This window comes from Rhinatrema bivittatum, chromosome 8 (genome assembly GCF_901001135.1).
Source record: "Rhinatrema bivittatum chromosome 8, aRhiBiv1.1, whole genome shotgun sequence".
NCBI classification, from domain to species: domain Eukaryota; kingdom Metazoa; phylum Chordata; class Amphibia; order Gymnophiona; family Rhinatrematidae; genus Rhinatrema; species Rhinatrema bivittatum.
The window spans coordinates 57,493,460-57,518,366 of NC_042622.1; the positions used below are offsets into that span (position 1 = coordinate 57,493,460).

Sequence of the window (24,907 nt, forward strand, 5' to 3'; positions counted from 1 at the left end):
CCTATAATACAAACAGAGGCCTAGATTTATCAAAAAGCAATATTGCATGCAATATAAAAAGGGGCGTGTTTTATGGACTCTCTACCTGGGTAACATCAAGCTAGTTTGAGAGAACATTGTACAAACCTCATCGTTGACTGAGTTTCCTCACTCCGAAGGACATCAAAGCTTCACAAGACTGTACTGTTCTGTTCATACTTCTCATTCTGCATGTAAAAGTGGCCCCTAACCACTACACTACTACCTAAACCTCACCTCGAGTTACTAGGTGGGCCTCCTATAGAAGCATAAATAGCTGCTTGTTATGATACCACCCCCAGAGGCTCTCTTTCTCTCCCTCCCTCCCTCCCCCCCCCCTCCTCCTCCTCCTGCATCTCATGCCCTTCCCATAGCCTAAAAATGCCCAAAATGGAATTTGTGAAAAAATCGCAATTTGCATTATGGGCATATCTCACAGCTTAACACCAATGAAAAAGGTGTAGTCATTTTCGGCATTAAACTGTGCGATATCATGCGTTATGGCTTTGCAAAGTATGAAGCCAGCCCATTTTTACAAAATTCCCGCCTCCGACTCCTCCCCAATCCCTCCCCTTTTAAAAATTTGCATTGCACCATGCATTATGGTGCTTTTCGCATGCGTTAACACATGCAAAAATGCCATAACATGAGTTGATAAATGATCCTGAGAGATTGTAAGTAGATGGATATAAAGACTGAAATTCTGACTGTTTTCTATAAACACCATTTGCTAAGTGCCTTTGAAAGGTAGAAATGGTGCCAGAAAGTAATCTTTTGCTGATTTTGAGGGCCTCTACCATGGCTGATTGGGAGATCAGGAGATATGGCTTTCAGATATCTGGAGTCCCGAGCCATCGAGTTGTTAGGGTTTCTGAAATGGCTTCAAGATTTCTTATAGCCGTATTTGCAGTACATTCCATTCTACACCCTTTCTTACAATATTTGTTTCTCAATTGGCAATAGTTCCTAAGGATTCAGGAAAATATAGGTTGATATACAATCTTTCTTATCCCAAGGGTTACTCTGTGAATTCCTTCATCCCACAGGAAGAATGTACTGCTTTGACTGCTCCTTTGTGCTACTACGTAGCTGTGGCTGCAGCTGCAGTGCACCCATGGCAAAAGTGGACATTGAGTCAGCTTTTTGCCTAATGTAGGTGAACTCCTATGAAAGGTGCATGCCAATGGGGTGATTTATCTTGTGCACTTATTTCAAAATGTTCAGCATGTTCTTGCACTGGGTAGTCGCACAGCACATTACTTTCCTGAAATTATTTCCCATTGTGGTAGCTTTACAAGTTTGGAGCAGCAGTTTGAGCAACAGTACAGTGGTGTTCTGGTGTGACAGTGCTGCAATTGTCAGGTGATTAATTCACAGTCTGCAAAATTCCCCCTTGGGTCTGTGCTTCTCCATGAATTTGTAATAGTTTGTTTCTACCTGAATAGCAATCCTAGAGCATGCCATGTACCTGGAACTCACAATGAGATAGTGGGCTCTCTTTCTTGTTGAAAGCGATCCTGGTTCTGAGAACTGGCGCCAGAGGCAGATCGGATGGAACAGCCCATGCCATAACATCTGTGGGATTTTGAAGTGAGGATGTAAGGGACATGTTGCGATAGTTCATTGCCTCTGCTACCTGGAGAGCCTGTACTTGAGGGTGTGAAGCAGTGACTTCATTCTTAACTGGTAGAGATTTGGATGCTGGGATAATCCTGGAATCCTTAGTGTTGCCATACATCCTGGAGGCTAAGAAGGATGGTGTCCTGGGGGTAGTGTTAAATCCCATTTAGCAGGTTTGGTCTTCTTTGCTAAAGCCAGGAACTAGTCTAACCCTACAACCTCCTTTATGGAGAAGTAGTAATAGTTGGGTGGGTATGTGAGGTGGGTCTGAGCATCGAAGGGTGATGTTCAATTACTCATGTTCTACTCGTCCACCTCTGGCACTTTTCTGAGCTGCATTCATGATGGCCTTCTTTGTGGCCTTAAGACTGAGAGAACTGGTGGCAAGCACCTCCAGAGTCACTGACTTGGGTGGCATGGCCCTTTCTGCAGTATCAGTCACTGGTAATTTGTTGAGCTTATTGATATAGCATTCAAAGACTGCCCAAAGTAATAGAAACTAGCGCCTTTCTCTAACGGCAATTCCCAGCTTCACAAGATGCCAAGTTGCTATTTTCTAATGTAGCTGCCTATCTAGTGCTTCAACCAATCGGAGTGTATCTTTCTTATTTATTTATTTATTTATTTATTTATTTAAAAGCTTTTATATACTGCAAATTGGGCAGTAGCCTACCGTCTAAGTGGTTTACAATAAAACATTCATAATTAAAAGACAAAACAAAGCAAGTCATAAAATACATCACATTTACAATGCATCATAGTTCATACCATATATAGCTATTTAAAACTAATACAGTAAAGAATTTCCTGTTGAAAATGTGTTTAATGGTTAGCAGATATTGTAGGCAATGGTATAAAGGTAGATTTTAAAAGATTTATTGAATTCTTTGGTACTTGCAGTTAGACAAATTTGTTCAGGAATGGAGTTCCAGAGAGTCGGACCTGCGACGGAGAAAGCTCGTTTGCGAGTTAATGCCAAACTTGCAATTTTTACAGATGGTATTTCTAAAATGCATTTGTCCATAGAGCAAAGCTGTCTGGTAGGTTTGTATATTCTTAATAGGGAGCAAAGCCAAACTGAGTTAGAGCTGTATAGTAGATTATGGATAATTGTAAGAATTTTGTAAGTAATGCGGTAAGATACCAGTAGCCAATGAAGATGCTGCAATACAGGTGTGATGTGTTCCCTACGAGGTAGATTAAACAGAATCTGGGCTGTAGCATTTTGGACAAGTTGTAGGGGATGGATGGCAGATGTGGATAGTCCCAAGTATAAGGAATTACAGTAGTCTAGGTTTGTTAAAATTAATGCTTGTGTGACTGAACGAAAATCTGACGGAAGTAATAGGGGTTTTAGTTTTTTTAACATTTGTACCGTAATTTGAGAAAGGATTTCTTTACTATGGCTGATATGTTATTGGTCATAGATAATCTGGAATCAATGAGCATGCCTAGGTTTTTTGCATATGATTTTATTGGTATTGCTAGACCTTCAAATATGAGATTTTTGGGAGGTTGATGGATTGAGTCCGGAACTGTAGATAGAAAGATTAACTCTGTTTTTGAAGCATTTAGCTTTAGTCTGTTGTGAGAGAGCCAGGTTTTTATTGTTGTTAGGTAGAGTTGAAGTAGAGAGAAGGTTTTTGACCAGGATTCAGAGAATGGAATAATAAATTGGATATCATCTGCATAGATTTTGAAGTTTAGGTTAAGTCCAGCTAAGAGATGACACAACGGTAAGAGATAGATGTTAAAAAGGAGTGCAGAGAGTGATGATCTTTGTGGTATACCAGTCTTGGTGGTGTACCATTCAGATTTTGAGTTTCCAATCATGATTCTTTAAGGACAGTCTGATATAAAAGAAGAGAACCATTGAAACACTGATCCGTTAATGCTTATTTGTGTCAGGTTGGATAGTAGAATATCATGATTTAAAGTATCGAAGGCTACAGATATGTCAAGTAATACCAAGAAATAGTTCATATTTGAGTCGAAGCCTCTAATAGAATCGAAAGATGAAATGAGTAAAGATTCCTTACTATGTCCTTTTCTGAAACCATGTTGATTGATGTGTAATATGTTGTTGTCATCTATATAGTCAGAAAGTTGATGAAGTACAATTGATTCAATGATTTTAGCTATTGAAGGTAGGGTAGCAATAGGTCGATAATTTGATATGTCTGATGAATCTTGATTTTTATTTTTGGGAATTGATAAGATGGACTTTTTTTTTAAGAGATGCTGGAAATATACCTTGTGAAAGTGATGCATTTACTATGTCAGCAATCGAATGAGCAATATGGTCTTTGATGTTTCTGAGTAAGTAACCAGGCCAAGGGTTAAAAAGACTATTTGAAGGTTTTGATTTTGTTAGTATATTGACAATAGTACTGTTATTGATAGTTGTAAATTCAGAAAAGGAACAGGCTGCTTCAGGTACTGTAGGTTTCGGGATAGGAAGTATGGAGAATTCAGTTGAGATATCCTCTATTTTCTTTTCAAAATATTTTGCTATGCTATTACATAAATCATCAGTTGCAGTATGAGATGGATTTTCTTGCATTGCTATTAATCCTTTTACGATAGTAAATAATACTCTCAGGTTTTCATTGGCGCTCTTAATTTTGGTTGTATAGTATGTTTTCTTAGCATTTATTATTTCTTCTTTGTATTTCTATAGGTAAGTAAAATAGGCTTGTTTGCGTGCTGATAGAGATTTTTTTTCGCCATCTACGTCCCAAGTTGTGTAGTTTACGCTTAGATGTTTTTAGCGAGTCAGTATACCACGTCGAGGTAATTTTTGAGGATTTCTTGTAAGGTTTTAAAGGTGCCGAAATGTCCATGTTCTCTATTATACTTTTATCCCAGAAAGATAGCATTTCTGTCACATCAGAGTGTGGTTTCTGACTTATTGTAGGTATTAAGAAATCAAGGAAGGTTTCGGTATTAATCTTTTTGCGTCATAAAATTATGTTTTTGTTGTGTTTTAAAGTAGTACTATTGTTTAATGCTTTCTTATTTTTTCCTACAGCTTTTATCATAAAATGGTCTGACCATGGGACAGGGGTAATTTCAGTTGAAAAGTCAAAAATCGATTGATTGAAGCAGATTTGGTCAAGAGTGTTAAGTAATTTGTGAGTTGGTTCATTTATTAAAGTTGCCAAATTAAGGCCAGAAAGTACATCTATTAGGTTTACTACTGAGGATTGTGGCTGTGGGTTATTAAAGTGCAAATTAAAGTCTCCAGTGAGTATGGTATTTGTTAGATCACAAGGTAATGTTACAATTATTTCAAGAAATGTGGATAGGTGATTTGTAAGTGTACCTGGAGGACTATATATTAAACAGATGTTCAAGCTACTAGTTCAGATTAAAAGAATTTCAATCATACTTTCATTTTTTGGGATTTTTTTTTTACAAGGGAATATAGAAGATTTAACAATAGCCAATAACCCACCTCCTCTTCGGTTGGGACGTGGTTGTGACATGGAAATATATTCTTCTGGGCACAGATTATTTAAGATAATTGTATCATGTTCATATAGCCAAGCTTCTGTTATAAGGACTATATCTGCTGATGTATCTGTTATTAGATCATCTATTATGGGAGATTTTTCCTGATAGACTGAGCGTTAATTAATAATATAGTTAGAGATGTGAATAACAAAACAGAGGGTTCGGTAGAACCTTAGTTGTAGAAATTGAGGCTAGTTGGCGAGGTCTTGTTGTATGATACATAACTTGAAGTGGTCCATATCTTCCATTTCCTGTAACTGTTGGTATATTCATGCTTTGATCTTGAACAGTCCGGTTAATTTCTGAAATAGAACAAAAGCAGAGGTTTAATATGAATATGGCAAATATGAGATGCGCACTAAGGGGCGCACAAAGGGGCATGCCCCTTTTTCGCACACCTTCGGCACGCAACACTCCGTCATCGCAGCTGGGTCCTTAAGCCGACGCCTCCTGATGACGTGGGAGGTAGGGCGGGACAAGCCCGCATGGCTAAGGTTGATCAGGGTGTTTTAGCTCAAATGCACATTAGCAGCGAGTTTCAGAGAGAAAAACTCCCGCGCTGAAGCTGGGAGTGTGCAGAGAGATTGGCTCCGAGGCAGATTGGCAATAGTTGAGTTCAGCGTTGCAGCTGGGTCCTTAAGCCGACGCCTCACCTCCTGATGATGTGGGAGGTAGGGCAGGACAAGCCTGCATGGCTAAGGTTGAGCAGGGTGTTTTAGCTCAAATCCACAATAGCAGCGAGTTTCAGAGAGAAAAACTCATGCACTGAAGCTGGGAGTGTGCGAGCCTCCTTCAGCATAACAGGCCTGGGCGTTAGAGAGCTGGACCTTGTGATACACAGCAGGCCTTGGAGGAGAGCTGTCTTTGGCAAGAATATGGTATGTCTTGCGCTGTGCCAGAGTAAGAGCCGCAGAAGCGGCCAGGAAGGGCAGGTCACTTTGACAGCCCTGGAATGGCACCTGAAATGGGGCAGGTTCAGAACCCTCCCCATGGGGAGGTAGGGGGTGGAGATGAGTACGTAAGGTTGAGGTTTCGCACCAGATTTTTGTCATCTTTGTTAATAATAATAAAGCCATGATCAACTTATTCCAAAGCAATATAATGCAGTGCTTGTAATTCTTGTGGATTAAATGACTCAGGTTGAGGGGCGGATGGGTTCCGGATGCCCAGATTATATGCCTTTTAACTATATTTAGACATTTAAATTTTAAAAGCCTGGCCAGATTATTGTAGATCTGTCAGAATAGTTATATCAAAAGCTGCCTGTGCTAAACAATAGTGTAGCACACCCAGTTCACTGAGATCCATAATAGTGGAAGCTGCTAAATAAGGCGAGCTCTCAAAAATTTTAGACACTCACTATACCCTGAGAATGAAATGTTACAGAAAGTAGAAAGAAGGGGAATGAGGGTGCTTTGCTCTATTCCCACTGCCAATTAAACTATTTAAAAAGATATAATTTTGGTAAAACTGCAGTGTTAGGGTGGTGACTGAGAATATTAACTAATGTCTGTACCACTTTGCTTTTGATGTCAAAGTTACAAGCCAGTGCACAGGAAGCTAAATTGTCCAGACTAGATCCCTAGATCAGTTGCAACTGCCAGTTTGAAGGATGTGAGCTTTTACCTGTGAACATTGATTTTTTTTTTTTCAGCAGGACATCAATATCTCTTAACCTCTCGCCTTCACTCGACAACCCTATCAGCAAAAAGTCAATGGTGATTCAACAGAGCTAAAACAAGCCCCTTCTCTGTAATGTTTACTTTTTATACCACCAAGCTGGAGCGCAAAGCAACCAGCAGGAATGAAATGTAAACAAACAGATGATGTGAACTTCACAAAAAAATTATATATAATTTAGTGAGTGATATTGGAAACAAGAGTTCTGAATGTTGGGTTTTTGCTCTCTCTTTACAAAGTGTAACATAAACTCCCTAATCTATCCCGCCTCGCCCTTCCCCTCCCAAAAGTCAAAGAAATAGCTGGTTCTCTATGGTCCCTGGGAGAAACCTCATACAGTTTAAAGAAATATTTTATTAAAACCATAAGTTTTTGTTTGAGAAAAAAAAAATTGAAATCCGGAGTTTATTTTCCTTCAGCAATGCTGTACAGAGGCAACAGGAATTGAGATTTTATTTTTTCTTCTGCTGTTTGTGTGCCCACTTATTAAAGACATATGTGGCCCGGATTCCTTGGGTAGGTGCAAAGGAGTGGAAAAAAAGGTGTAACCCCCCTGTCCCTTGACCTGTCTCCTTGCCCTCAGGACTCTTTCGAACAGCTGTGCAAAAAAATAAAGGGAAGGTAATTTAACTACCCAAATCCAGATGTTCACTAAATACACACCCTGCACAGCTTTTACATGGTTTATTTCGTTTTCTCAAACCATTTTTCACCAGCCTGTTTTTTCAGCTGGAAAACTTCTGGTGTAATGTTTTCAAAAAAATATTACATTTGGCATTACAAGAAAACAGAGCCTTTAAGACATTAAAAGGACAATATCCTTGTTTGAGTTGGCTGAGAAAAGTAGGGATTGAGGAATTCTAGATCTCTGTACCACCCAAAGAATAGGTAAAAAAAAATTTCCACTCCTAAATACAGTTTACATGGGAACTTGAGAGCTGGTTTAATTGAAGAAAAAATATCCCTCTCTTTCTCTCTCTGCTCTCCAACCTACTGCAGGACATCTTTTGGCCATTGACATATCTCCTTCTAGTACTTAGCACTACATATGCAGTATCTGTCATTTGGAATACCAGCTGAAAGTCAGACTGCATGTTGGAAAGCACCCTGGATATGTTCATTTGAAGGCCTGTCTGCATATTAGGCTACTTGAAGACAAACAACACAGTCATTTGGGAACAGACATTACACTTTCTCAAAGTCTCGCTGAACCCAAAAAAAAAAGTACAATGGGTCACAGACAAATTCTTTGAGCCCGAAGGCATTCTTTCTACAGATGAGATTTATGCAACTGAAAATGCTGTATCTGTCAATCCTACTGACTGATTCGGTTCTTTTCTTTTCCCTCTGCGTGAGAGCACAAAAAAAAAAAAAAAAGCCTGAAAGTTTTTAATTTATCCTGGTACCTGGAGATAGACTTTTTTTGTCCAAACTTCTGCTTCCTACAAGATTGTTGACCTCATAATGCATCAGTGTGGTGTGTGCATTTTACTAGCTCATTCTTTGTGGCCAGCCATGTTACCAACAAACATGTATAGTTCAATGTTGCAGACTTCATGGAAGAAAAAGCATTCTTTCTGATTTCTCATAGTGAAACTGCCTTTATTTTCAAGTTCAACAGCACCTGTCAATATGCAATATCAATATAATTAGCAGCAACATATAAATATTGTCAATGGAAACCATCTGGCAAGAGGATTCATTATGACATGTGGTTAGTGGGGACTACATTTTATCATTAATAGGCTTCAATTTGCTAAGTCCACAGTGTTTCTAGTCAGCAGGGCATTACTAGTCAGACTGAATATTTCTAAGATATTGACATCTAGGGATTGATATTGAAAAGCTAGCCGGCTAACCAAGCCCTGGATTCATCATTCCGCTATAAATATAGCGGAATGATCACCCTTGGCCAAAAAAGGGTGGAGGGGCGAAAGTGTGTAGCCGGCCGCATCGTGGTGGTGCGGTATCGCACGTCAGAGTTGCGGCCGCACTGAACACTTTTGCCCCATAGCGCCAGTAGAAAAGGTGTAGTTATTTCTGGCACTACTGCCGGCGATAATGTGCGAAGCATTATCGCCTGCAATGCTACCGGCCCCTCATTATTCAAAACCCCACCCAAACTCCTCCCTTTTTTATTTTAATGTCAAATTTAAATATTAAAATCGCAATGTGGTAATTATCACATGCATTACTGCGATTTGATGAATGACCTCTAAGTTAGCTGGATATACTTAGCCAGCCAACTTGGCCAGGATATTCAGCAGTATGATCGCATTCCTGAATATACCTGAATAACTTTAAAGTTAGCAGGATAAGTATATCTGGCTAACTTTAGACCTGTTCAGTAGCAGATCTAATTTATTCAGCTAACTTAGGGCCTGATTCACTAATGCTTTTTCCCATTTTGTGTCTATGGGTAAAATGCTTAGTGAATGAGGCCTTTAGCCAGATAAGTGTTAGGGTTTGTGTGGACCCTTGGCCTGAGGTGGAGTTGGCACTACCTGTGGGGGGTGAGCCCCTCAGGTCCTCACCATTGGGAGGCGAGGCCGGATGGGAAGCAGAGGCTGACAGGAACTTCACCAGTACCAGTCCTCATTCCCCGCAGGTTGAGCCCTTGGGTGCCGGGGCCGGCTGGTCTTAGGTGGGCCTCTGCATGGCTGGTCCCGAAGAGCGGCCGAGGTAGGATCTTAGGTCCGAGAAGAGTGGAGCTGGAGATGATAGGCAAAAGGGCAATCTAGTCCAGTTTGAGGTCAAAGGCAGGCAGCAGAAGGCGATGGTCACGTCCAGTCAAGGTCAAAGGCAGGCCCAGATGGGCCAGAGCCGGAGACATCAGAATGACGTCTGTAACTGAGGTGTGGAGAGGAGGCGGCTGAGCTGAGATGTAGAAGCAGGCACTTCAGAGGCCGGAGCCTCCAAGGCAGGCACATGGAAACCAGGACCTCCGAAGCAGGAAGGCTGGAGCCAGGACCTCTGGTGCAGGAAAGCTGGGGCAGGGACCTCCGAAGCAGGAATGCTGAGGCAGGAACTAAAGGCAAGGATGCTAAACAGGAACCTCCGAAGCAGAGACGCTGAAGCAGGATCCAGAGAACTCGTTGCCAAGTCAGTCAGCTGGAGCTAGAGGCGGTCTTTAAATAGGCCGGGAGGCCTGACGTCATCAGAAGGCCTGGATTGCTTTTTCCCGCTGTTGGCCCTTTAAAGGGAGCCAAGGTGGCGTGCGCGCGCATGCCTAGGGAAGGCCCAGATGGAAGCAGCAGTCGATGGTGTCTCAGCCGCCATGTAACCTGCAGGAGGGCTGGAACAGGAGAGGAGTGGTGGCAGCAACTCGCTGCAGTTACAAGGATGCCAGAAGCCAGAGGGAGCGAGAGGCTGCGGGTGAGTGGTGCTGGTTGTGGTTTGCTGTGGCTGGCGAGCGTAACAATAAGTGTGAATATCACCACCTCTTATAAAGCTCTATTACAGGGTAGCAGAGGGTTGTTCTCTGCTGAATGAGATTCAGCAGAGCTGGAAGGCAGCAAATCTTAGCCAACCTGCTGCCACTAAATATTTGCCAACCTAGGCACAGGCATAATGGTTGCCTATGAACAAACTCAGGGATGGTCCCAACCACTACTTAACTGGCAAACTATTTATCCAGATAAGTGACAGCTGCTGAGCATGGCCGGATGTTCAGGCACCATCACTTGGACAGATAAGTCCCTACTTATCCAGCTAGGTAGCACTGAATATCAGGCCCCTGTTGTTTCCCCTTTGGTACAAGCAATTGATAACATGATGCAGCAAGAAAAATGTTGCTTATTTTCCTAGGATGTTCAATATCTTTGTGAGAGACATTGTGGAAGCGTTAGAAGGTAAAGTTTGTCTATTTGCGGAATGTAAGAACATAAGAACATAAGAAATTGCCATGCTGGGTCAGATCAAGGGTCCATCAAGCCCAGCATCCTGTTTCCAACAGAGGCCAAACCAGGCCACAAGAACCTGGCAAGTACCCAAACACCAAGAAGATCCCATGTTACTGATGCCAGTAATAGCAGAGGCTTTTCCATAAGTTGACTTGATTAATAACAGTTAATGGACTTCTCCTCCAAGAACTTATCCAAACCTTTTTTGAACCCAGCTACACTAACTACACTAACCACATCCTCTGGCAACAAATTCCAGAACTTAATTGTGCATTGAGTGAAAAAGAACTTTCTCTGATTAGTCTTAAATGTGCTACTAAGATCTGCAACAGAGTGGACACGCCAGAAGGAGTAGAGAGAATGAAATGTGATTTAAGGAAGCTTGAACAGTAGTCAAAGATATGGCAGCTGGGATTCAATGCCATGAAGTGCAGAGTCAAGCATTTGGGGTGCACTAATCCAAAAGAGTTGTATATGATAGGGGTGAAATATTGTTGTGCACGAACCAAGAGAGGGACCTAGGGGGTGATAGTGTCTAGCGATCTGAAGACAGCAAAGCAATGTGACAAGGCGATAGCTAAAGCCACAAAAATGCAAGGCTGCATAGAGAGAGGAATAACCAGTAAGAAAAAGGAGGTGATAATCCTTGTTGAGGCCTCACCTGGAGTACTGTGTCCAGTTCTGGAACCCATATCTCTAAAAGGACAGAGACAGGATGGAGGTGGTCCAGGGAAGGGCAACCAAAAAGGTGTGGGGTCTCTATCAGAAGACTTATAAGGAGAGACTCAAGGATCTAAATATGGATACCCTGGAAAAGAGGAGGTTCAAGGGATATATGATAAAGACCTTCACATACCTGAAATGCTTTAATAACGCATGAACTTTGAACCTTTTCTGTTGGAAAGGAAACTCCATGGATGATGACTCAGAACCATCAGGACATTTTTCTTCATGGAGAGAGTCGTGGATGCCTGGAATGCCCTCCCAGAGAAGATGGTGAAGACAAGAACAGTTAATGAATTCAAAAGGGGCATGGGACAAACACTGCAGATCCCTAAAGGCTTGAAAAAAGGGAAGGTTTAACATTTCCACTGGGGGTAACCTGCACAGAACGGCAGTTACTGCCCCTAATAGAATGCATGGGAGAAACCTTCATGGAACTGCAGTTACAATCCTTAACAGAATGCATGGGAGTAACCTACACAGAACAGTAGTTACTGCCCCTAATAGAATGCATGGGAGAAACCTTCATGGAACTGCAGTTGCTATCCTTACCAGAATGCATGGGAGAAACCTATACAGAACGGTAGTTACTACCCTTAACAGAAGCATGGGGGTAACCTGCATAGAGCATCAGTTATTACCATAAGAAAATTGTTGGGCAGAGTAGATGGACCATTTGGTCTTTATCTGCCATTACTATGTTACTATGTTACATTGCCATTTTTTTTTCTTCCATAGATACTGAATGGAAGAGAAAATTGATAAATCATCCCCTGAGTAATTGTGGCAAATAGGGATGGTCCAAATGTTTTAGAGGGTAATGTTCCCATTTATAATTTTAGAATCAGGGCCACATAGGACATTTCAAGTCACCAAGAGGGCTGAGATGGTGCCTGCCTACCCTAACTTAAGGTCTGCGTACACTGAGTGGGAAAGGGGGAGTATGGGGGGGTGGGATTCCCCTTCAGAGCTTGTTGCTGAGCAGGGAGGTGGAGAGAGAGGGGCATGCCTGTCCCTTTCAATGACTGGATTGCTGGAGTGCGGTAATCCAAAAGATCTGTATGTGATGGGGGGGTTGGGGGTGGGGGGAAGTGAAAGGCTGTTGTGCACTGAGCAAAAGAGGGACCTTGGGGTGATAGTATCTAGCAATCTGAAGATGATGAAGCAATGTGACAAGGCAATAGCTAAACCGTAGGTTAACTGGAGTGTGCTTGGTGGGGGGAGATGTCAGTGTTCTTCCATACACTTTGTAGAGAACGTTGATTCTAAGCTGATCCAGTTCTTTTTGGGGTAGATGATTAAAAAAAGCTTTCTATTCCAAAAACATAATGAAACTTTATGAAAAAATTTAGAAACTTGATGACAATTTTGGGAAGGATGGTAGAATTTTGAATTTCTACCTCTAGGGATGTGACACTGACTACAGTTTGCAATTTAATATTGCTCAACCCTAGAAGAAATTAGGGGCTTTATGTGTTTTATATCCAATTCTTGACAAAATGTAAGGACAATTAAAATTGTTTCAGAAATAACCAACAACATGTAAGGTACAGAGCACCTGATTTCCCTTTTTGGATGCTTTGCAACAGTATTTAATTAGAGAAGGTAAAATTGATAAACATATTAGAATCAATGACCATTTACAGTTAGGAAGACTGAAGGATAAAGTGAGATAAAGTGACTTATCTAAAGTCTCGCAGATTGTCTATGAAAGAGGTCATACGAGAAGAGAGTGGTTGTCTTCAGGACTCACTATCAACATTATCAGTAGGAAAGTGAACAAAATCATTAAGATTTCTGTTTTTTTAATTCAGTTCCATAGTCATTTCTCAGAAGATGTTAGGTAGTAAAAGACTTTGGTCGCTCCCGTTACTTAGTAACAAAGTAAATGACAGTAGATAAAAATCAAACAGTCCATCCAATCTGCCCAACTTTGCTAATGGTAGTAACTATCACTCCATGCAGGTTCCCCCATGTAGAAATGTTACATCTAAAGTTAATGTTACCCTGTTTCTTCATTACCATCCTCTAGCCTCTAGGGAACTGCAATGTTTATCCCATGCCCTTTGGAATTCCAGTACTGCTCCCATCTTCATCGCCTCTTCTGGGAAGAAAGATATTCCAGGCATCCACCACCCAGATGTTGGTTCTCAGTCTTCCCTCTTGGAGTTTCATACTGTAATCCTAACAGAAAATGTTTGATGTTTGTGCATCATTAGAACTTTTGAAGGTCTGTATCATATCTCCCCTGCACTTCATACTGCAGGTCTTTCCATACTGACTCCACACCATTTCAGTTACATTTCATTGGACCGCATTCATCCTGTCTTTATCCTTTTTGAGACAAAGTCTCCAGAACTGAATCTAAAGTAAAATGAGATGCAGACCTCATGCATATATAGTAAAGCATAAATACATAGAAACAAAGTAGCAACCATATGGAAAGGCCATCAATCTGCCATCATCCTATGTTTTTGGCCTGCATGTCTATAGCAACTCATTGTTGCTCATAATAACAGATAGTAGATGATGGTAAATAAAGACCAAATTAAGCCATCTAGTAATACTATGCCCAATTTAGATTCATCCACCTCGGGCAGATAAGCATAAAAATTCCTATATGCAATCCAACATTAAGTTACCCCCACATCCTTTACCCAACATTGCCTGCCATATTTGTCCCATGCTTACCCAAAGTATGTTAAAACTGCTGACCTCCATTATAATGGATTTAAATTTGGAGCTGCTTATAATTGTGATTTCTTCTTTCTTATTACCACACTGTTATTGAAGTTTATATGATGTAGCTCCTAAAATTATCTTCTGAAGCTGTCTTGAAGTTGTAATCGAAAACTAAATAATTAATAAGCTGAAAAAAAGAATGCTAACCTTGAAGTTGTAATCGAAAACTAAATAATTAATAAGCTGAAAAAAAGAATGCTAACCTTCAATATCTCCATTAGTAAGTAAATACTTACTAATGGAGTATTACTAATGGAGTATTACTCCATTAGTAATACTTACTCCATTAGTAAGTAAATACTTACAAATAGCCAGCTCAAAACCTGGCTATTCAAACAAGCCTTTCCCCAACACCCTTGATGAATATTGAATTGTGATGGATCATGACCTGAATTTGACTATGACCTTGTTCTTATGACATTATAGTTCACTTGTTGTTTGTTCCTATGCTTCTCTGCTCTCCTTATGGATTTTTGTACCCCTTACCCTTCCCCTGTTACTTGTAATTTCTGTTGCTTTTGTTCCATGTAAACCGAGGTGATGTTTCGACTAACATCGGTATAGAAGACTTTTAATTAATTAATTAAACAAATAAATAAATAAATAAATAAATAAATAGTAAGTGATTTCAGGCCTTGTCATCTTTAACTTTGATTCTTACAAGACCACTGTTTAACCCAACATCAGGCCCTCTTTCATGTCATAGTAGTAATTACTAATTACTCATTTTTGTAATAATTTCCCACAGCCATCATGGGGCTGTTGTCCATAAAACCCAGCCCCCCCAAGCCCCATGAAGGTTACCTGCATCATCATGATGGCCTGATACAGTTATAACACTATTGTTTGGGTTGTAACTACTGCTCTGGGCAGGCTACCCCAATGCCTCTTTGCATTCCCTTTTGCCATTAGGGGCCCTCTCTGCTTATCCCAAGCTTTTTAAAATTCCATTAGTGTTTACGTCTTCAACACCTCCTCTGGGAATACTTTCCCTGCATTCACTACCCTATGCATATAGAAATATTTTTAGATGTTGCATTGACTTTAATGGAGCTGGCCTTAAATTCTAATTGCAATTGGTGGCAAAATGGAAATAAGAAAGATTTCCCTCAAACCGCTATCACTCTAAAATAAGCAGCTAGCCCGTAAATTTGAGGAAAGAATGTTGTACAAGCAAGGTGTGTGGCCACAAGAAAAGGTACGCACCTTGCATTGTAAATCCTCAACATTCCTACAAACATACCAGAATAAAATATATTAGGAAAAATAAGAATAAAAACCTGGGAATAAAGCCAAAAGAGGAAGCAAGAGATCTGAGATACAGACAAGCCCATTTTTCGATCAAATCTAGCTGGTGTTGTTTTGAAGTGTTAGTGTCGCCTTTGAGGTAAGGAAGAACTACATTAAGAATATACATCTGCAGTAAATGGTGCACAACATTGTATCCTAAAGTGAAACCACTAAAGGTTAGGAATTTACCTTTAGCAGTACACAAATTGCAAACAGGTCATAGTTAATCATGTCTTGAGTACCTACCTACAGTGCACCTATGCAGGCCAAGCAATTCTATTAAGTGTACTTTGACTGGTTTGTCTTCCAGTGATGTGATGAGCCTTTGCCACATGGCTCCTAAAAAATGCACTCTATTTAGCCAAGAATTAGACCCTGTAAACATTCTCAATCACTTTATTGCCATGGCTATATTATTTATTATGACAGCGAGCAATACACTTTGGTTCAATAGCCTGTTTGAGGGGTTATACCAATCCTTGGACTCGTGTGTCAGCGCTGAGAAATTCCAGCAGAAGTCTTTGTGCTTTTACAAACTTCCCCTGCAACTTCAAATCACTTACAGACTCATGCTCTCTCCTCTTTTGCCCTTTTTTTAAAAAAAAAATTATTCTTTGTTCATTTCATGCAGTTTCAGACCAGCATGAAATGGAGTAAAGGTGAAATTGTTATTGGCAGTGTGCAGTGTTTGTGCTATGCTGTACTATACTCCAAATAATCAAACGGCGCCTGACCTCTGTCATTTGTTTGCAGCAAGTAATTCAAGTCATCAGTACTGTTAAAGAAAATGATTTTCAGTTATCTTAAATACCTATAAAATGAATAATAAAAATGGTGAGAAAAACAAACATTTCAGTTCAATCCTGGATTCCTGGAATGCCTTTTGTGATGTCATAAAGGTCTCGCGGGCATGTCAATGTCTAAAGAAGCTTCTATGAAGCTTCCGCCAATTGTGTCCCAGTTTGCAGACAGAAAAAGACTGAAGTACAAGGATGTACGTACCTCTAAGTTTGATGGCATAGAGATGAACTAATAGCGTGATACATGTTCAGTAAATTATTGACAAACAGCAAAGAATTTTGCTACTCAAACAGGAGAACAGCCTCTGAAATGGAAAACAAAATAACATCATTATTACTTCTACCCAAATAAAGGTGAATTTTAAAAGCTGGCGCATGCCAAAACCCAGGAGATACGCACACAAGTCAAGCCAGCATGCAACGAGCAGACTTTAAAAACTACCCAAGTATGTGCATGCTTGCCATTCCACGTACAAATGAAAAGTCCCAAAAAAGGTGTGGTCTGGACAGGGCTTATGCGTTCCTGGATTTCACATTGAAATTAGCACATAAATATGCATCCACTTAAAATAGCATCCGCGCATATACGCATATGGGGGTAGATTTTAAAAGGTGCGCGCGGGCGTACATGTGTGCTCGCTACCTGACACGCACACATGTACGCCCGATTTTATAACATGTGTGCACAGGCGTGCGCATGTTATAAAATCAGGAGTCAGCGCGTGCAAGGGGGTGCACAATTGTGCAACTTGCATGCGCCAAGCCCACTCCGAGATGCGCTGCCTTCCCCCTTTCCCTACCCCACCCCACCTTCCCTTCCCCTACCTCCCCCGCCCCTTCCCCCCTGACTTTGTCTTCATTTTTTTGTTGCAAAACTTACTTCAAGTTGGGGCTGAAGTAAGTTGTGAGCACCAGCCAAGCAGCCATGCTGAAGCCTCTGGCCATGCCCCCACCTCACCCCACCCCTTTTTGCAAGCCCCGGGACTTACCTGCGTCCCGGGACTTCATGCGTGTCTCCAGGCCTTTTGAAAATAGGCCCGGCGAGCGTAACTCTTTGAAAATCTGGCCCATATGTTATAAAATGGCTGCGTCCCTGGGCACAGAATGATGAACGCATGCGCATGTGCACCAGCGTGCTTGTTTAAAAGTTACTGTCATATAATGTATTCTTAAAAACTGAAGTTCTTTGAGGTACTATAATCTATGATCTCACAGAGAATCCATGCCAGAAGTTAGGATTCAAACCCAAAAATCAGAATACTTTGCCATGACCATTAGATCTTTTCATCTGACTCTACACTTGATGAGACGTTGCTTCTGTTGTCTAAAGCAGAATGTGAATAGTTGGTACATTTTATCACAGCAGTCTGGGGAAATTTGGCATGTGCTCCAAATACAGATATATCACTATCAAAACTGTGAGGAAAAGTTGTGTTTGTTTGTTTGTTTGTTTTTATTTACCTGGAATTACCTTCTTTAATCCTTAATCACTAAAAGGTGAATTTTCAGAGTTGTGCATATGTAAATTGCAAATAGCACATAGTTGCATAAATACTATTTTATAAACTTCAAGCATGCACGTGCATTCCAGGGAAAGACCAACATTTACCCGTATAAGTTGCTATTTTATAGCCTGTGAAAGTGATGTGCATATATACGATACCTGCGTATATTTTATTTACACCCACTAATTATCTGGCGTATGTGAAAATAAAACTCTTTATAGCCAAATACTGGCTGGTGAGGGGTCAGAGTAAATGGGGAAGATCTGAACCTGAAGAACCAGGAGGGTCTTGATGACCTAGAGATGGACTGGGTGAACTGGTGAACTAATTGGTAAAACTGATAATGTCCTTCACGCACACATATTACAAAATCTGATGACTTACATGTGCAAAAGCCGACAAGTGCTAAGCAAAATATGCAAGTTAAATCTTCATGTGTAAATGATTAAAATTTGGAGCACAAATATTTGCATATAGGAGATTTGTGCCAATTATCTGGATATATTTTGTCACTGGGTAAGTGGCAATTTTGCTGCCATTTAGCTGTTAAGTCTCAAAATCTGCTACTTAACCTGCTAATATAGCTAGATAAGTGTTAAAATGTTACTTATCTGGCTATGTTGAAAATGTATGCTGTGTATCTTTTAGATAGGCGAGCTTGTTGTTGGGTAGATTTAGGAATATTTTATATAGTGTGTGCACATTTACACGCAAAATATAAAATACATGATCATGAGCACACGCGTCCCTACACGTGTGTATAAGAGCATGCGCATGCACATGTTTTTAAGTTATCTTCCTTGGCTATTCTCCCATTTTACTATAGGAAAACAACTTAGGGATCGATTCAAAAATGATTCAGTGCTTCACTTAGGTCACCAAATTTTGGCCACCTAAATTTAGGTGAATTTGCAGACAAAGATAGGCACCTACATTTTCAGCTGAAAATGTATCTAAATCTAGGTGGCCAAAAGTTGGTTGCTCACATTTAGACTTGCCAGGGGTGGATCTATCATTACTAGGCAAGGTTAGGCAGCAGCCTCAGGTGGCAACATTTCTGGGGTGGCAAAATGTGCTTCTCAAAACACTCCTGCAGCAGCTGCTTCACCTTGCCACAGACATATGATTACTGAAGTGCCTGTGGGCTTTGCAGCAGACTTCATCCTTCTGTGGCCCAAAGCAAAGCCCATCAGGACCGCAGCAGACCCCCATCCCACCTCGGCTGAAGAGAGGCTCGACGGGATCGTGGTGGACTCCATCCCACTGCTGCCTGAAGAAGACAGTCTGGAGGAACTGTGGTGGACTCCATCCCACAATAATCGAAGGGTGACTGGAAATCAAAAGATCCAAGGTATGGAGAATGGGGAATATTATTATTCTTAATTGTTTTAATTGTTGGGTGTTATTTGATGTTTTGAAATATGTTATCGTTTTTCTGTGAGTTTTTTAATTACATATTTTTGTTTAATTATAGAATAATGTTTTGTTTCACAGCTGTTTAGAAATATAGGGACAGTAACATTTAAACATGTGCGCAGGTGCACATGTGCGCGCATCCGTTGGCCTGCGCCCAGCTAAGCGGACATATTATAACATATGCACAATTGCACATATACATGTATATGACATAAAATAGCCTGAATACACACATGTGCATGCAATTTTAAGTGGACACGCGCCTATGCATTCAAATGCCGCTTCTACCACATAAGTTGGGGGATTTTAATAGACATACATGCCGAAGCCATTACCAGTTTTATCAGTTTGTTCCCAGTTATGCCAACTTCCAAACTCACTAGTTTAATAGCCTCCTGTTAGCACCGACCCTTAAAACCCTGCTGATGTGTTTAGTTTAGTTTAGTTTTTTTTGTTTTACGACTTACACGCATCCATTGCAAAAGTAAAGTTACGTGGCAGGCGGCAGAAGGTGGCAGATGAAATCCAGGAACACCCATGACCCTCTCAGACCATATCCATGCCAGGTCCCTTTCTCAGAACCTTTCATTTGTGCAGGTAGCGGGACATCTGCACATACTTGGGCAGCTTTTAACATCGGCTTGGCACGCCCCGGTCTAACACACTCACGTATCCCACGGTTTTGGCGAGCAGCAGGATTTTAATATTCACCTTTTATTCTTTCTAATAGTATATTATTATTATAATAGATGTGCTATATTTCTTGATTTCATTATTGTCTTATGAGAAATGATGGTTTCTCTGTTTTTCCAATGTTGCACTGTAAATAGACTCTGGCTTCTTGTGGTGTCCAGTTCAGTTTTTGACCGCTTCTTTCTATTTATACTTTATGGTCTTCTTTATTCTGTATTTAGTGAGGGTCTATCTGTGATCTGCATATGTGACTGAGATGAGGTATTCTTTTGGCATTCCGTTCTGGCTTGTTCTGTTTTCCAAATAGGAGGTGCACTGATGTTTTACAGCCTGGTGGAGTATTTTCAATGTTGCCTTTTCATCAGGAGGATTGTTACTGTGAGTGCTGGCATTTAGTGCTGTTTCGGTATGGGAGGTTTGCATTGGAATAGTGTAACTGTAATTCAGTTTACTCATGGCTTTCTGAGAGCCAAGCCCACATTGAATGCATGTTACAATAGGTCTAATAGAATATGGGTTCAAAGTGATTGTTTTTGAAGTGTTTTCTGGTTGGCACCACAACTGTGCATGCAAAATAATATACATGTTGTGATATTGAATGTCCTTTTCATGTAAAATCTGTTTATAAATGCACAATTTTTAATTGTATACAGTGAGGACTGGAAATGAGGGGGTATTAAGGCTGTAAAATTCATCTGGGACACCTAATACACTTGAACTGACCTGGAGAGAGTTTGTCACACACAGACCCCCCCGCTATTCACCCATCCCCCGCTTCTCCAAAGGGCAAATGCTGGGGAAATGTGGGAGGCAGGTCATAGGGTTCACCTGTGAGTGTTGCAGTTGCCAGCTTCCTAGAAATATTATCACTGACACGCTATCAGACACTCCTCTGGGAACTCCGACCCCCTGCTTTCCGCCTCATGAAGAATTTCAAATCACTGAAAATGACAGACTTCAAAGAGAAACCCCTTGGCCCTATGGATGATTTTATCTATACTGTGCATTTTCAGGGGGTGGGGGGAGCACCCTCTCATCCCTCGCCTCAGGCTTGATATTCATTTTCCAAATTTTGAGCACCTAAGTTAGGTGCCTAAAATTGAAAATCAGCATTAAGCAGCAGCTTGCAACCTAGGTACACAGTCGCACATTTGCGTGCTTGCATCAGCCTGTGCCCAGGGACGCGGCTATTTTATAACTTGAGCACGTATGTGCATGCATGTTATAAAATAGCCTGGCTGCGCACACATGTACGCCAAATTTTAAGAGAGCGCACGTGGCGGCACAAATCCTGCTTCTACTGCGTAAGTCAGGGGATTTTAAAAGGGGCATGCACCAACGCCTTTCCCAATTTACCAGTTCATCTATCAATTCACCCAGTTATCAGCTAGGTCCTCCCAACCACCCACCCAGATTGATAGCTTACACTGCCCTCAGATACTCCAGACCCTTTAAACCCCTCAGAAATGTCTCCATTCTTTTATTTTACAAGTTACACGTCATCCATAGCAGAAGTTACTTGGCAGGGGACCTTGGTGCGCGCTGAGGCGGGTAAGTATTTATGCACGTATTTCTCGGCTAAGCCCTGACATGCCCATGTTGCACCCCATCCACATCCATGCCCTGCCCCTTTTTGGGAATCTTTGAGCTATGCGCACCACGGCGTTTACATGAGAATCTGGGCGCTTTTTAAAATACAGTCGGCATGCGCAAGTCCGACTTATTCACACATTCCCCGATTGAGGTGCACGCTGGGCTTTCAAAATTCACCTTTTTAAGCTCCTAACTTGCTTCCCCTGACCTAATTTCACCTACTTTTTGGTTGCCTATGTAGGTGTGGTTAGGAATGAAGGAGCCATACTCCGTACCAGGGCTTAGTTCAGTTAAAGTCTCTCTAAACCTTGGCATGGATTTTTCTAAATGTGTGGGAGAAAATAAAAAAATTTACTGTCTGAATTGGTTATTATCATTTCTAAATTCCAATTTCAAATTTAATCTGTGAATGTAGTCCTTTGACATTATCTCAGGGTTCCCTCTTTTATGGGAGTGGAGGATGGAGGGTCAAAAATAGGCTGCCTAGGATGGAAGGTTCTTCTGTCACTAGCTATCCCCTTCAAAAATACCTGTGGTCTACTGCTTAACTCCACAAGCTCCCAACCACCCATCCTGTCCTTTGGTGTACAGACTAGGAATATGCATTCACTGTACATGAATGGCACATCCAAACTGAAAAAGGCCACTTTTTGTTCACGCTGAATGGAAAAAACTGAAAATTGCCTTGCACAAAAATACAGGAGGATTTTCAGGTGTTTTCATTTTGTTAAAAGAAATGGTCTCCCCAGCACCCACAGACCCCACCAATTATTCCCAAGGCTTCCCTGGGGTTTTCCCCAGGCCCTTTCAATTCCCCTCCATTCCCCCAGAAATATGGTGGGGCTCAGGCCTACCTGGGCCTACAGTTATATCACTGTACAACATAATGGTGCTGGCTGGCCCTGAGACTGGTGCCATAGTGACATCACTTGGAGCTATCCTCAGGGCTGCTGGCGCCATTTTTAAAAGAATCACTAGAGGGCAGGAGCAATTGGGATCTCCAGGGAAGGGGGAAGTGGGGGAAGGGGGAAAGGGTAAGTGGGGGGCAGGAAGATCCCTAGCCATGGAATTTTTTGAGGACATAGGAGGAAGGTCAGAGAGGCCCAGGGAGGCCCCTGACTGGGCTCAGCTCAGCCTAGCTGGGCACACCTGAGGTCTCGACACCAGAGCCATCTACCGGGGGAGATCTCCATGCACTCCTAAATTCAGAATACTCGTAAAACTCCATGCCGAAAAGTTAGGCTGTCATCTCAACTCCCAAAGTTAGTGGCTAAACCCTTTAAAAGCGGATCCCTTAGTAAAGCAGGCCCGTGGTATTAATCACAGATTGATGCACGTACACATCATTTCCTTTGAAATGCGAAAATGAACTGTAAAGCTCCTTTCAGATCTTCTCTACAGCTTCATGTCAACCCTAGAAAGGGCCATAAAATCCTAAACTGCTCACCTGAATCAGCAGATACAAGTTTTTCTGGTACGCAGAACCCCCTTCATGCAGCCAGTGTATGACCTTACTAGATAGGATTACAAACAAACCTTCTGATTTTGCTGCGGTATTATAGCTTTACATAAACAGTTTCAGGCACCACTTCTGATTGCCAAAACAAGGAACTAAATAAATCTTTGCCCAAGATTTATTTATTTTTTTCTCTTTTCATGAAATCATTTCTTGCCAAGTTAAACTGTCATAATTAATGACCTTCATGGGAAATGTTTTCATTGGTACTTTGACGTTGCATCCAACTCTATATTCTCTTGCTGACACTGACAGGAAGCTTCTGTATCAAGCCTCCCACCCCCCTCCCCCGATAGCATTCAGCTCCATGAAACAGCCTTTTAAAGAAACAAAAAGTACATTCCAGTCAGCGTAAATTCTCCGTGGCCAAACCTTTTCCACACACCTTTTCCGTTACTGGAAGGAGTAAATAGCACGGCTGCTAATTTTATATTCACTTTGGGTGCTTAAGACATATTAATGTCCTCAACAAGTCCCATTCATTCAGAGGAGCTCATTCTTCCATTATAGGCGTTAAGTTAAACTTTTTAGCTTACCCAGTGATGCAGGCAGGGCTCCGCCCTCTCTGGGCCACACTTTGAATGTATTATTGTCTTCTTTAAGCATTTCCATAGCAAAACCTTGACAAACATAAACCTTCCTTGCTTACTCTGTGTCTCCCCCCTCCCTCACTTCGCTCTGCTGCTGCTTCTTTTTTCAGGTGTATCCGTCAGGAGATTTGACTTCTTAATGATTTATGTCTGAAAAGGTACAGAGGTGCTCTATGCGGCCCATGTTTCTTGCCTATTTTTAAATGTCCTCACTTCGTGCTGCAGAGGCGGAGCACTGTTTGTTTAAACTTTCCCTTCAGATGTCAGCCTGCAGTGGGTCACTCGACATGACAAGTGCACTTGTTAATCTTTTCCTCTTTAACTAAAAAAAAAAAAAAAAAGAAAATACATTAAGGAAGGTCTGCTGTAAGGTCTGTGACTAATTCTGAACTGGATTTCATAGAAAGTTTGACAGACTTCAGAACATACTTTTTTTCCCTAAATTCATACTATATTCCTAACTTCTCAAAAGGAAGTACAACAGAATTTAAAAGAAAGGCAGAGATAAAAAAAAAACACCTAATCTACCCAGTAATATACATAGTAAGAACATAAGATATGCCATACTGGATCAGACCAAGGGGTCTATCAAGCCCAGTATTCTGTTTCTAACAGTGACCAATCCAAGGGCCTCATTTCCTAAAGTATCGCAGGCCTGCGATACTTTAGGAAATGAGGGGCGGGCCTGTGCTAGCTGGCAGCAATCGCACCGTCTCGGTGCGATCGCTGCTGGTTTCGCACCCAATAGCGCCACCATAGGAGGTGTAGCTATTGGGAGCGAAATAGGACGCGAAAAGGTCCTTACCTTTCCGTCGTTCGCAGTGGCTTCGCGGAATCGGCCCCGGTGATGCCCCGACTCCTCCTCTTCCGGGGCCGACTCCACCCCCATTTTGGTATCGCACGCGAAAAGGGACATTTTGCGTGTGAAACGTCCCTTACCGCGTACGATACTTGTAGAAAATAAAGCCCCAAGTCACAAGTACCTGGCAAGGCCCAAACATTAAATAAATCTCAAGCTACTATTGCTTATTAATTAATAGCAGTGTATGGATTTTTCCTCTAGGAACTTATCCAAATCTTTTTTAAACCCAGTTACACTAACAGCTGTAGCCACATCCTCTGGCAATGAATTCCAGAACTTAACTATGCGCTGAGTGAAAAAGAATTTTCTTCAATTCATTTTAAATGAGCTACTTGCTAACTTCAAGGAGTGCCCCCTAGTCCATCTATTATATCTGAGAGAGTAAATAACCAATTTACATTAACTTTTTCAAGTCCTTTCATGATATTGTAGACCTCTATC

At 41.4% G+C, this 24,907-nt stretch overlaps 1 long non-coding RNA gene across 1 annotated transcript; it reads right to left on the reverse strand.

The window, feature by feature from the left end:
• Positions 1–2,313: 2,313 nt before the first annotated feature.
• LOC115097466 lies at positions 2,314–23,866 on the reverse strand. Its single transcript, XR_003858286.1, has 3 exons — positions 23,551–23,866; positions 16,494–16,596; positions 2,314–5,456 (listed from the first exon to the last, which is right to left on the reverse strand). It is a non-coding gene; the product is annotated as an uncharacterized LOC115097466 (long non-coding RNA).
• Between the last annotated feature and the right edge of the window lie 1,041 nt (positions 23,867–24,907).